Here is a 14,321-nt window from a genome sequence, read left to right as displayed (position 1 = left end):
CTTTAAAGTCTCTGAGGACTTTTTGAAGGGGAATTAACATTTTCAGACCAAGTTTTAGCTGTGGCTCCCATCATCTGATACTTAAGATACTTAAAACCCATCCAAAGAGTGACCCCAATGATTTCTCAGATCCCCAAAGAAGAATATCACTTATACTCACAAAGTAATCTATCTGCTTCAGTCATATCTCCCTCCCTTGATTTGACTCACCAGGCCAAAGTCTACCTCCCTTCAATTTTCGTGAAAGAGTCTTACTGATGCCCTGTGGGATTGGCAAAGCCCAAACAAAGAGACTTATTTTTCAAATTTCCCATCTTGTGCCCGATCAACACTCCCTATGCCAGGAGACTTACAAAGGCATTCATGAAAGCAGTTATTTCTGCTTTTCCCTTCTGGCCCTTCTCTTTTACAAATACTGACATTTTACTGTCCTCTTCATGCTTTCCATCTCACTTTTACAAATGTACACAGTAATTTGGGCCACAGCCTTACAAGTCTCAATCCATACGTAGTCGGAATCCACTCTTCCATTTTAGTATTTCTCGCGATACAATAACCAGTGTTATTGGCACCAGTTAACTGGCAGAACAAGGGTCCCCAAGATGTCCGTGTCCTAATTCCTAAACTGCAAGTGTATTACCTGACGTGGCAATGGAGAATTAAAGTTGCTCAGCAGCTGACCTGAATATAGAGATATTATTTTGGATTGTCCACTGGCCTCAATATAATAATCAAGATCGTTATAAGTGGAAGAGGGAGGCAGAAGAGGATCAGAAGGAGATGTGACTATGGAAGAATGGCCAGAGAGACATGATGTTGTTGAACTTGCAGGGGGAGGAAAGGAACCACAGGTGAGGAATGTGAACTGCTTCCAGGAGATGGAAAAGGAAAAGAAACAGATATACCCCTAGAGGCCCCAGAAAGGAAGGTAGCCTTACCAGCACCATGATTTTAGCCCAGTGAGACTGTGTCAGTCTTCCAAACTACAGAACCGAATGGTAATGAATTCTTATTGTCATTAAGTTTGTGATGATTTGTTCAATAGAAAAAAAATAAAGGTTTTTTCTATTTTTCTGTTTTCTATTTTTCTACTACAAAAATCCAGTATACACATAGAAAACCAAGAAAAGTCTGAAATATAATTCTTACTTCAGCAATATATAAAGTCATATGGTCCATGTAAAACATAGGCATTTAAGTTAATGTTTGCATCACAGTTTAACTTCTGGCTTAATATTTGAATAATATCAAGAGCCAACTTGAAGCGATTTTCCATGGGGGGAATGCTGGTTGCATCAAAGAGGAATTAAAATATTTAATCTAGAGGCCTAGAAAACAGTTTGCAGCTTTCATACTGTAGCTTTATTTCAGTCGATGTTTCAAATACCTTAGGGTTAACTCTCAACTGGGGCACATGAGTAGAAAGAAAAGCTAGATCAATATGGCAATGAAGTCCCATAGGGAGTGGGAAGAGAGGGAGGATTTTGGAGTCTGATGCAGGGCTTGATCCCACGATGATGGGATCATGACTTGAGCCAAAATCAAGAGTCAGACACTCAACTGACTGAGCCACACAGGCGCCCCTAGCATAAATTTCTAAATGGCTTTTTTTTTAAGTAAAATATTTAAGGCAACTTTTAAACCAGGTAATGTCTGCAATTAAAAACAAAACAAAACAAAACAAAACAAAAACACTTCACTATATTCCTCAGCCTCCCTTGCAGTTAGATGTGTCCATGTAACTGAACTTTGGTCAATGAAATGTGAGCTGATTTGATGTAGCCCTAGTCTAGGCCCATTGAAACCTCTTGTGGAATTTTGCATGTACTTTTCTTTCTGCAATCACTAGTTACAAAAAGAGGAATCAAAGGGCCCACATAGAAGACCCTGGGCCCCTAAGATACACATCTGCCATCCTAAATTAGACTATGATTTGAGTGAGAGATAGACTACCATTAAGCTGAGCCACTACAAGTTTGGTGTTGTGGGTTATAATAATTTGCCTGCCCTGACCGGTAGAACTCCTTTATCTTTGTGGAGCTCAGTTTCCTCATCTATCAGATTCCTCTTAACTCTATAATACTGTAAAATTTTAGACTGTGGAATACCTCATGAGTATACTCCCTTAGGGAGTGAAAAAATATTTATTATTTACTTTTTTAAAGTGCATATTTATTTATTTTGAGAGACAGTGAGTGGGGGAGGGGCAGAGAGAGAGAGAATCCAAGCAGGCTCTGCACTGTCAGTGCAGAGCCCAATGTGGGGCTCGAACTCAACAAATGGCAAGATCATGACATGAGCTGAAATCAAGAGTCAGATGCTTAAACTGACTGAGCTACCCAGGCACCATGGGAGTGAAAGTATTTAAAGGTGAATCTGGGACCAGGGTACATGCTGGTTCACAACCTCCTTGGGAGCTTTCCAGGTGTGATCTGAAACTGGCCTCCACACATGGAGGGCAAGAAGAGACCAAAGAAAGAAGCAGGTCATTCCAGACTGGTAGGTGTCAGATTTAATAAGCAAGGAATTTACCCATCACTCTTGCCTTGGGCAGCTGCAAGACAAATAGATCTCCCCATCTTCCCACCAAATCTTAAAAATTTATATAGAGGCCTTAACGGGATTCAATACTGTATACCATCCAAATGGTTCCAACACCACTTACTAACTCAAGGCTGTGTCCTTGAGACAGTTTCTGGGAGCAAGGAGCCTCTGATTATAGAGGTCTAACTCAGGGGTCAACCAGTGGTCATGTCATCTTGATGAGTTTTCTCATCAGTAGAATTTGGCAAGATGTGGGTGTATAAGTGTCTCTCCTTATTCTGTGTTTCAAGCACACAGGTGATGCATATGTATGTTCTGATTTTTTTTAATGCTACATTTAAAAGAATGCCATCAGCTGCTACAAATGGTGGGCTAGGAGTCCTTACCATCTGTAACCAGGTTGTTATTCTGCAGGTTCAAATTGGGAGGTTTGGGGAGGATGGCAGTGAGTGACTGAAGATTTCAGGGAAGGTGGAGAGCAGTCTAAATGACTGAGTATCAGGAAAAAGACTAGTTAGTGGTGGTCATATTCCATTAAAGATTGTCAAAGTAGATCATGGCTTGAGATGCTGAAGTCCATCCACAGGCCAGTATATAAAAAATAGAGATGGAAGTTAATGGCAACAAAGGTATTCAGATAGAAATATCTGAAAGGCAAAGAAGAAAGATGTCAGGGACAACATCAGAAAATGGGTTAGAGGTGAAGATTATGAGCTTGGGGTTGGACCTGGGGATATAGAAATGGGTCATATTTTATAAGTGAGATTGAGAAACATACAGAATTCACCCAAGAAAACAACAACAAAAAAAAATGGGATGGTGTAGTGGAAGAGAAGCTGGTTCATCCCCTTACACAACATCAGGGTGACCCTGAACAAGATATCTCCTGATCTCAGATTTCTCATCTTCATAGATGGGAATTTTATAGCCTGGCCTGCCTCAAAGATCTGTTGGGAGAGCAAATGAAATAAACAAATGAAATAAAATGTGGGAACACATTCAGGAATATGTAAAATTTTGTTTCAAAATAATTAATTGAGGCTCTACTCCTCTGACTCCGGATTGACTAAGTAAACCTAAGCATAACCTGGCAGAGAGTGAAAAAAAAAAATCTCGAGATGTACACGTATGTTGGAAAGAACAATTATATTATTTTAAAATGGGGTCTTTGATGATTAATCTGTTGCGGATGTGGAAAAACACTATAGCAAGGCATAGGAGAGTAGAATAAATTTATTACACTTACAGGTCCTAGAAGAGGGAGCCATGGCACACCATGCAAGGGTCCATACAAAAGGAACTCCAAGAGAGTGGGCTCAAGCAAGCAGAGGGGAGCTGAGAGCAGATGAGGGCGTGTGGGCAAGTGTTTTCATTGGGGGTCATGGTGGAGTGCTCAACCAAAAGACATGAGGGGATTTCATTGGTGCCTTTGAATGTCACTGGATCCTAGTCAGGGGAGGGCTAGAGGGGAACTTGTAACAGAGACCAGCCTTAACACACTGGTGTGTTTGGTTACCTTCGGATGGTACTCACAGCCCATTTGTGGGGACGTTGAGGCATCAGGAAAACATGGAGTCTTACAAATTATGATACAATGTACCTGTTCCAACTGGAGTGCCAGCTTTATCAAGGCTTCCATGTCTCATGTCTTAGTGGAGACTAAGAATATGCAGCGAAAAAACAAAACAGGTAAGGAGATACTTTTCATCCCCATTGGATTTTGCCAACTGCAGTGGACCCAGATTGATTGTGGGCGGCTCCTCCTTCATCCATGTGTCCTATTCACTGCTCACTAGAAGCTAGCATTTACCCAACTGCTGGCCTCATATTGGTCAGAGAATAATTCAGCTTTAAAAAAAGAGTAAGTATAGCCTCACTCAAAAAGGCACTGGCTCTGTGACCAGACTGAATATGTTCAAATCCTGGCTCCTCCATTTATTTGGGATGTATATTGGGTGAAGCTATTTAATTGTTCTGTGTGTTGGTTATTTATTCATCAGATGATTCTACATGTTAACTCCTGAGCTGTTGTATGGATTAAAGAGTTAATATATGTATTTGGAAGGGTAGTTTGCATATCCAAAGTACTTAATACCTATGAACTATCATAATTTTATAGTTATTTTTTTTCCAAGGGAGGAATTCTAGTGCAGTGAAGACCACTGAAATATGGGTCCAAAGACCTGAATTCTTGTCTGTATTAGTCAGGTAAAAGTGACAGAAACAAAAAAACAGGCTAGATTAAACAAAATAAGAAGGAATTTGTTGGTTCATATAACTTTTTTTAGCAGCTATTTTTTTTTAAATTTTATTTAAATGCAGGTAAGTTAATCTATATTATAATAATGGTTTCAGGAGGAGAATTTAATAATTCATCACTTACGTATGACCCCCAGGGCTCATCCCAAGGCTCATGCCCTCCTTAATGCCCATCACCCATTTAGCCGATCCCCCCACCAAACACCCCTCCAGCAACCCTCAGTTTGTTCTCTGTATTTAAGTCTTTCATGGTTTGGGGCGCCTGGGTGGCTCAGACAGTTAAGCATCCAACTTCAGCTCAGGTCATGATCTCACAGTTCATGAGTTTAAGGCCCATGTAAGGTTCTGTGCTAACAGCTCAGAGTCTGGAGCCTGCCTAGGATTCTGTGTCTGCCCCTCCCCCACTTGTGCTCTGTCTCTCTCTCTCTCTCTCTCTCTCTCTCTCTCTCTCTTTGTCCCTCAAAAATAAATAAAAACATGAAGTCTCTAATGATTTGCCTCCCAGAGTAGGTTTGGTTTTGAGCACAACTGGATGTTACATTCAGGGATTCAAATGATGACCCCAGATGATCTTTCTCTCTCTCCCTTCCTCCCTTTTTTACTCTCCCTCCTCCCTCTGCCTTTTTTGGCATTACTCTCCTTTAATTTGGAACTGCTAAGCCGGCATTTTCCATATGACATGTGGTGACCTTTGATAGACCTGTGTTTCCAGCTAAGCAACTTACATATAGCCCCAGAAAAAAAAGAGATCCCTCTTTGACACATGTAGTAGGGGTTCTAAAACCCACTCTGAACCTATGAGTGGTGTTGGTGACATTAAAGCTACATGATTGAAGAGAGGAGGAGTGATGGTTCTTCCCAAACAAAATCAGGATATTATTTTTAGAATAGATAGTAGCAGATGCCAAGCGGACAAAAATACCGCACATGCTCTAAATATAGACCCATTTCTGAAGTGTGCCAGCTATTTGACTATGGACAAGTGACCCAAGCTTTCTGAATTTTGGTTTCTCAAGTATATAATGGGGCTTAATACCAGCTTTGTTTAAGTCATCAGGCAAATAAGAAGGTTCAGTGAAAGAATGTGAAAGCCCTTTGTTAAACAAGTTGGTCCTATAAGAGTGTAAGGAAGCAATATTATCTTCCGCATGACTTCTCTAGGGTTTAGAACATCTGTCACCACCACTATTTCCTATTCATTTAAATTGATGTGCTTTAAAAAATCCGCTTCTTGAATCCATTCAGAAAAATACTATGCCAAGTAAAAGGCAGCCTGGACTTCTATAGATTCTATTAATCACATCACCCCAACTCAACACATCGTCATTTATCATTACTCTGTGTTGATGAACGTGCCATCCATTTTCAGTGCATTTCATGGGAGCCCTACCAGTACTAATTAATTCTAATTAGTGAGAGTCTGCACAGAGCAGTAGACTGTTTGCTCAGGAACATTTTCTTCCCTGTAGTGTAGCAACTGTGGTCCTTCTTTTTGTCTATTCTGCTTGTTGTACTTAAAATGGCTCTAAAGTTTACATATTCGAATGTGCTTTACTACTCACAGTATTCTTTCTGCTAAAAGTGACCTAATTTTTTAAAGGGTATTTATTTTGTTAAAAGTGGAAACAATATGAGGACAGGCAAGTTTAGGACCATCCTCCGACGTAGAAACGATGCCCTACAACACAGGCACCAGCAGCCTCTTGGGACGATTGCTTCTTGATATTGTTCTAACCGTAATCATAAATGAATGATGTGTTTTTTTGTGTGCAAAACTGATCCTGCTGCATGTGTCATTCCCTACATCCTTATCTAATAGCCCTCGTGAGGTGGGTATTATATTCTCCACTCTACAGGTTAGCAAGATGAAGTTCTGAGAGCAAAGGTGTTTAGCACAATGTTACACAGTTTGGAAGCGGTGGTTGCAGGACTCAGTCACAAATCCAACCTCAGAGAGCCACTGGAGCACCCTGCCTCCCAGTGAGAAGGGCTAGGGAGGTGGGGCATGCTGTGCTGTGTGGGGGGCAGCTACCTCTTCCCGGCATTTTTACTCCTGGCACGTGGTTTTGCTCAATGAATGTATTGAACTTTCAGTGGCAAGTGCAGAAAAGGGCATTCACCCTGTTCCCAGAGCTATGAATCAAGTCACGGTCAGCCCAGGTGGGCCAATCTAACACCCGAAAGGCTATTTCTGACATCCAAGCTGCAGGTTGCCAAGCGTGGGCGTGAGTGGCTTTTCATCATTTCTGTAATATGCCCTAAAAAATATTTTGAGTGATTTTACTGAGGTACAATGGACATACAATAAATTGCAGCATTATAGCTGCATATAGGCAGGGGGAGTAGCATATGAGAGGAGAGTGGAAGAAATCATCAAAGGACAGAAGGACATTTTGGGAATGAAGAATATTTTCATCATGTTGATTTTGGTTTCAAGAAACTTACACCACTTACACCTCCAGGCAACCACTGCTCTACGTTCTGTCACTGTAGATTAGTTTTCAGTTTTTAGAATTTCATGTAAATGAAATCATACAGTATACACTCACTTTTTCTTCTGCACTGGCACAATAATTTTGAGATAACATCCATGTTGTGGCATGTATATCTACGCTTCATTTCTTTTCATTAATGAGTAGCAGTTTGATAAGTATGGATACACCACAGTTTTCGTTAACATTCAGTTGTTGATGGACATTTGGCTTGTTTCCAGTTTTGCCTGCTGCAAATCAAACTGCTATGGACATTCATATATAAGCCTTTCTGTGGCCTGAAACTTTGAATTCTTTTGAGCAAACACCTGGGGGTAGAATGGTTGGTGCATACTTAATTTAAGAGACTCCCGAAGAATTTTCAAAAGAGATTCCACCATTTACATTTCCACCCACGATGTATGAAAATTTCAGTTGCTCTACATCTTTGTCCATGGTTGGTAAAGTCAACTTAAAGAAGTCATTTTTAGCCAATCTAATAAGTGTGTAGTGGTATCTTATGGTTATAACTTGCATTTTCCTAAAGACCCAAGGACTAATGATGTTGAACATCTTTTCATGTTCTTATTTGTCAGCCGTGTGTCTTCCTTGGTGAAGTGTCTGACCAGATCTTTTGCCTATTTTTTAATATGCATTTTTGTTTTCTTATTATTGACTTTCGAGAGGTCTTCATGCATTCCGGATACAAGCCCTTTTCCAGTTATGTGACTTGAAATATCTTCCCCCGTCTTTGACTTGTCTCGTAATTGTCTTCATAGTGTCTTTCAAAGAGCAAAAGTTCTGAATGTAATGAAATCCAATTTATTTTGCTTTCTTTTATGAATTATGCTTTTGGCATTATAGCTAAGAATTTTACATATAACGTTATATCAGTTTCAGGTGAATGGCTAAGAAATTTTTGCCTAATCCAAGAAAATAAATATATTCTCTTTTGTATATGGTTCAGGCTATGAATTCAAGTTACACTTTGTTTGCATATGGATATCCAATGTTCAACATCATTTGTTGAAAATATTACCTTTTTTTTTTACATTGCCTTTAGATGCTTTAAAAAATTAACTGACCATATAGACCTACTTCTGGGTTCTCTGCATTCTGTTCCAATAATTTATGCCAATCCAATACATGTCTTAAATATTTAACTTTATGATAAATCTTGAACTTAGGTAGTATTAGTACTCCAACTTTATACTTTTTCAAGTATATTTTTGACTATTTTAGGTCCTTATGAATTTTGTGGATAAGATATGAGCCATGCACAGAGAGAGCTGGTCTGCAACCGGTTAACATCTTGCAAAGGAGGATGGAATCTTATCTGGGTCCCCAGCCTGTTGGGACTCACTGTCTACTGTCAAAGAGTGCAGCACCCACATCAGGGATCTGCAGTGAGACGTTTCAGCAACTGGAAGCTATAGGAGAAGTATGTCCTGAGGAGACCCACAAAGACTCTTAAAGGAAAAAAAAAGTCAGTTGTGAACACTTAACATGTTCAGAGAAACCAAATATCGTGACACATCCTGATATTATCACATAAAATCCTAATCTCCTCTCCTCCTCTGGGGCCAGACATTAGAGTAGACAGGATTCTCAGCTAGTGGTGCAAAGATGGAAGATGATTCGACGGTAGGAGAGGGAGTAAGAGGAAGTGAGTCACACAACCCTTTCCTTCTTCAGGGGCCAACTTTAAGGAAGCCAGAACTTGGGGAGACAGGAAGTCTGAATTTTGGCTATAGTTCGGAGTTTTGATTACTACCTAAAAATGGATATTTCACTTATTAGAGACACAATTTTTTGGTGACTAAATATGGTTAGAGGAATTTTTATTTTCTGAGTAAAAAAATATTATGGATATACTTTCATTGCTTATGAGTAAATATGAGGAGTGGAAGTGTGGTCCCATTTTGGGGGGTACATGTTTAATATTTTAGGAAACTGTCAAACCGCTTTCCAAAGTTATTAAAAACCATGTTAAATTCCCTCCGGAAGTGTCTTAAAGTCTCTGGTGTTCTATGATCTCTCTAATACTTGGTACAATCAGTCTTTTTAATTTCAGTCTTCTAATAAATGTGTAGTGGTATCTCTTTGTGGTTTTAATTTGAATTTCCTTGGTAATGAATATTGGTGAGCATCTTTTCATGCACTTATTTGCCATCTATCTATCTATCTATAGATATAGACATAGATAAATACAGATTTAAACTTTGGTGATATCTGTTTAAATCATTCCCAATTTTTCACATGATTGTTTTCTCTTTATTGAGTTTTGATATTAAAAATATATTTTATATATAATTTTTCAACATTTTTATGATTTGCAAATATTTTCTCTTCACCTTTAGCTTTATGTTCCCTTACCAATGTTTCTCAAAGAGCAGTTTTTACAAATAATCCAGTGAAGAAATGGGCTGAAGACATGAATAGACACTTTTCCAAAGAAGACATCCAGATGGCTAACAGACACATGAAAAAATGCTCAACATCACTCATCACAGGGAAATACAAATCAAAACTACATGGAGATACCACCCCACACCAGAGTGGCTAAAATGAACAACTCAGGAAACTACTAGATGCTGGAGAAGATGTAGAGAAACGGGAACCCTCTTGTACTGTTGGTGCGAATGCAAACTGGTGCAGCCACTCTGGAAAACAGTGTGGAGGTTCCTCAAAAAATTACAAATGGAACTACTCTACGACCCAGCAATAACACTACTAGAAATTTATCCAAGTAATGTTGATTCATAGGGGCACATGTACCCCAATGTTTATAGCAGCAGTTTCAACAATAGCCAAATTATGGAAAGAGCCTAAATGTCCATCAACTGATGAATGGATAAAGAAAATGTGGTCTATGTATACAATGGAATACTACTTGGCAGTGAGAAAGAATGAAGTCATGCCATTTGCAGCAATGTGGATGCAACTGGAAGGTATTAGGCTGAGCGAAAATAAGTCAGTCAGAGAAGGACAGATACCATATGTTTTCACTCATATGTGGATCCTGAGAAACTTAACAGAAGACCATGGGGAAAGAAAGGGAAAAAAGTAGTTTCAAACAGAGTGGGAGGGACGCAAACCCATACGAGACTCTTAAATACAGAGAACAAACTGAGGGTTGATGGGAGATGGGGTGAGGGAGAGGGGAAAATGGGTGATGGGCATTGAGGAGGGTGCTTGTTGGGTGTTGTATGCAAGCAATGAACCACTAAAACCAAGAGACAGCTTACCGATTTGACCAATAAGTTATATTAAATGTTAACCAATTTGACAATAAATTATATTAAAAACCAAAACCAAAACAACAAAAACAAAAAAAGATCAGTTTTTTATTCATTCTTTTATGAATTGTGCTTTTAATTTCATATATAAGAAATCTTCATCTAACCCAGAATTACAAAAAATATGTGCATACAAAGCCTTGTACATGAATATTCACAGTAGCTTTATTCCTAATAGCAAAAAACTGGAAAGAACACAAATGTCCATCCACAAGTGATTAGGGGTCTCTTGGGTGGCTTAGTCAGTTAAGTGACTGACTCTTGATTTTTGGCTCAGGTCATGATCTCACTGTTTGTGAGTTCGAGCCCCTTGTCAGGCTCCACACTAGCAGTGCAGGGCCTGCTTGGGATTCTCTCTCTCCCTCTCTTTCTGACCTCCCCTGCTCATGCTCTCTCTGTCTCTCAAAATAAATAAATAAACTTAAAAAAAACACACAAGTGAGTAGATTTGTGGTATTAATACACACCATAACATGGATAAATCTCAGAATAGTGATGCTGAGTTAAAGATATGAAAGATTACATGCTATATGATTTCATTTATATAATATTCTAGAAAATTCAAAGTGATGTATAGTGACAGAAGCAGATTAGCACTTGTTTGGAGATGGAAGTAGAGGGTGGAAAGGGAGGCTGGGAGAGATTAAAATGGAGCATAATGAAATTGGAAGTGATTCACTATCTTGATTATGATAATGGGTTTGAAAGTACATATTTACACTTTCTGTATTGCAACCCATCAAATTGTATACTTTAAATATATGCAGTTTACTATATTTCAATTATTCCTTAATAAAGTTGCTAAAAAAAATGTGTGGAATCAGATTTTTTCCACACTAGAGGAAGAACCTGCCAAGTTTGAATGGACAATTAAGGATAAAGAATAGAATTGTTTTCTGAATGGATTCTGAGTACCTTGCTTATTCACTATATCGGTTACATAATTTGAAAATGGAAAATCTAGGTGAGACTCAGCAGAAAAGTAAACAACAATAACAACCATTTAATGGTTTACACATTTTTCTGGCTTTTACCTCCACTGGTTCTGCGAAGAACTACTGAGCCAGTTGGACATCTGATATATATCGATCAGATAGGAAGGAATCAAGTCAAATTAAAGCATAACTGTGAATTGTACAACCACAATGAAAACAAATGATATTTCTGTGATATGTTGTGACAATTTAGTCACAAACCTGAAACAATTATGTATTTTGTAAACGGTGTGGAAAAAGACCTGAGGTACTTACTACAGAGAAGAAAATGGGGTAACTTGGAAAATGCTTCTTGAATGGAAATTCAAATTCACCATACATCCTTAGTAACTATACAATTTGAAAATGCAAGTGATATTATAGGTCAACAGAGGTTTTAACTTACTCTTCCAGTGAAAGCTGCACAAAACTTACCACTCGCCCTTGAGATTGACTAATATCAACAAGTATACAATATTCCACAATAGCCAAGGTACTGATTGTGGCCATATTTATTTTCGCATTTCGCTAAAATGAACTCTATGTCCTTATCTGTTTGCTTGCCAAGAAGATAGTATCACATTTCTCGGGGCTCCCCATCTTTGACCGATTAAAGGCTCAAAGGACCTGTGTAATTCAAAATAAAGTTCCATGTGATTTCTCTCTCCAGGAAGAAAAAGCCCTCATGTTCTTCAGTCCATCGCTGCCATTGGTGTCCTCTGTTCTAGCTGCCCCATGATCAACTAATCAGACACTCTGTCCAACATGGGGGATCCAGCAGTCTCATTCCTAGATTCCAAAGAGGGAGATATCACAAATTACAATGTTCTCTCTGAATTTTCGGGCTTTGGCTTTCACAGCTAGTGTGCTAAGAGTGCGTCCTGGCAGTCACCTCCACAACCCTGTCCCTTTAAATCCTCACACCTCAGAGACACTGGCCTTATAGCAGGTTCAGGTGTTCAAATCAAGAGATACAGAGACTTTTCCCAATTCTGGGGGCCAGGAACTGGGTCGTTTTATGCCAGGGGTACACATAATTTATTTTCATTTTCCCAAAATCTTCATGTTTGTTCTATTCCTTCTCCCACCACCACCACAAACTTTATTATTATTTTTTTAGCAACAAAGTTGAATGGAAAACCTTGAGTAGCTTATATCATAAAAAACATTAAGGGCTATTACCCTTCCTAGAAGTAAGAGGACAGAATACTTTCCCTAAGTCTTTTCCTCCCAACTTCCTGCCCTTTTGCTCCAACCCTGTTTTGTCTTGCCTTAGCATCAAAAATACTGTATATAATTTTATTTAATTCTTTTAATTTTTTTTTAATTTATTTTTGAGACAATGCAAGAGACAGAGTGCAAGTGACAGAGGGGCAGACAAAGGAGACACAGAATCTGAAGCGGGCTCCAGGCTCTGAGCTGTCAGCACAGAGCCTGACATGGGCTAGAACTCATGGACCGTGAGATCATGACCTGAACCAAAGTCGGATGCTTAACCGACTGAGCCACTCAGATGCCCCTGTATATAATTTTAAAAGTTCTTGATTTGACAGCCAATTAAAGAATATAAAATAGAAAAGTTAAAACGTTTATTAAAAACACACTACTACATCTAAGTGGTAGAAAAGGTGTGATTCTCAATTACACCTATGCAACAAAAATAAGGGATGTACAGTACCCACAGAAGAGGCTAAATCATTCTCTACTGAATTATAAATGTATAGCTTCTACCCTTACAGCTTTGGCTCTGTGCAAGTGTCAAGGAGTGTTCTGCTTGTTCTTCACTGAAGTTTGGGGACTTCCATGAATAATCAGTGGAGAGTAGGATTTTTCTATCACAACTAAAAAACGTCAGTAAAATTAAAAATATGTCTTTCAAATATTGGCTTTCACTCCTAAGGAATCAATATGCCTTCTCTTCACCCCTGAACACTCACAAGTTATCTTTTGTTTACAGGATTCAGTAGCTCCAGGAGCTAGCTGTCTATGATTGACAACACACATCTTACTTTAATAGAATCCTTGGAGTATCACCCATGACAACCAGGTACTTGTTCCGGGCACATGACCTTCCCAGTCAATGGCTGACCCACCCTACAGGTCCTCAGGAGCAGAAGCCATCAAGATGCTCTGGAGCCATGTTTGAAATTTGTTCCTTTACCTACATGTCTTCCTTTCTCTCCCCACATCTAGCTAGGTGTCCTGGAGATAAGAGAGATTAGCACGGATTGGAGGAGTACAGGAGAGAGAGTTTTGTAGCCCTTCTAAATACGTGTTTAAGGCAGAATTAGCTGGAGGTAGGCCAACAGTTATCCCAGGAATAACTTCAAATCAGATGGAAAGGCAAAGTTGCATATTGCTTTCTATTTTCCTCCAACCCTTCGCATGGACACATTTAGAATGAGACAATCCAAGCCTAAAGGAGGACAAGGTAACACAGATAATGGTATACATGGCCTGCGTTGGCTTTTATATAAGTACTGAAGTTAGAAGGGAAGAGGAAATTAGGAGAAAAGTGAAGGGAACTAAGATATATACTGAATGCTTACAAATTGATTGAACTTAAACTTTTAATCTGATTTTGTCCTAGCAAAATCCTGTGGAAGAGATAGGATTACACACATTTTGCACATGAGGCACCGGAGGCTCATGTAAGTAAGAGGTGTTCCCAGGTCAGAAGTGGGGAACCTGGGATGTGCACCTGGATGTTTCTGACTCCAAAACTCATACTTTGTCATGTCATTACAGAACATACTTGGACTGAGACTAAAGAG

This window comes from Prionailurus viverrinus, chromosome B1, assembly GCF_022837055.1.
Source record: "Prionailurus viverrinus isolate Anna chromosome B1, UM_Priviv_1.0, whole genome shotgun sequence".
Taxonomy (NCBI): domain Eukaryota; kingdom Metazoa; phylum Chordata; class Mammalia; order Carnivora; family Felidae; genus Prionailurus; species Prionailurus viverrinus.
The sequence above is the reverse complement of the archived record's forward strand: the minus strand, read 5'-3'. Positions refer to the sequence as shown.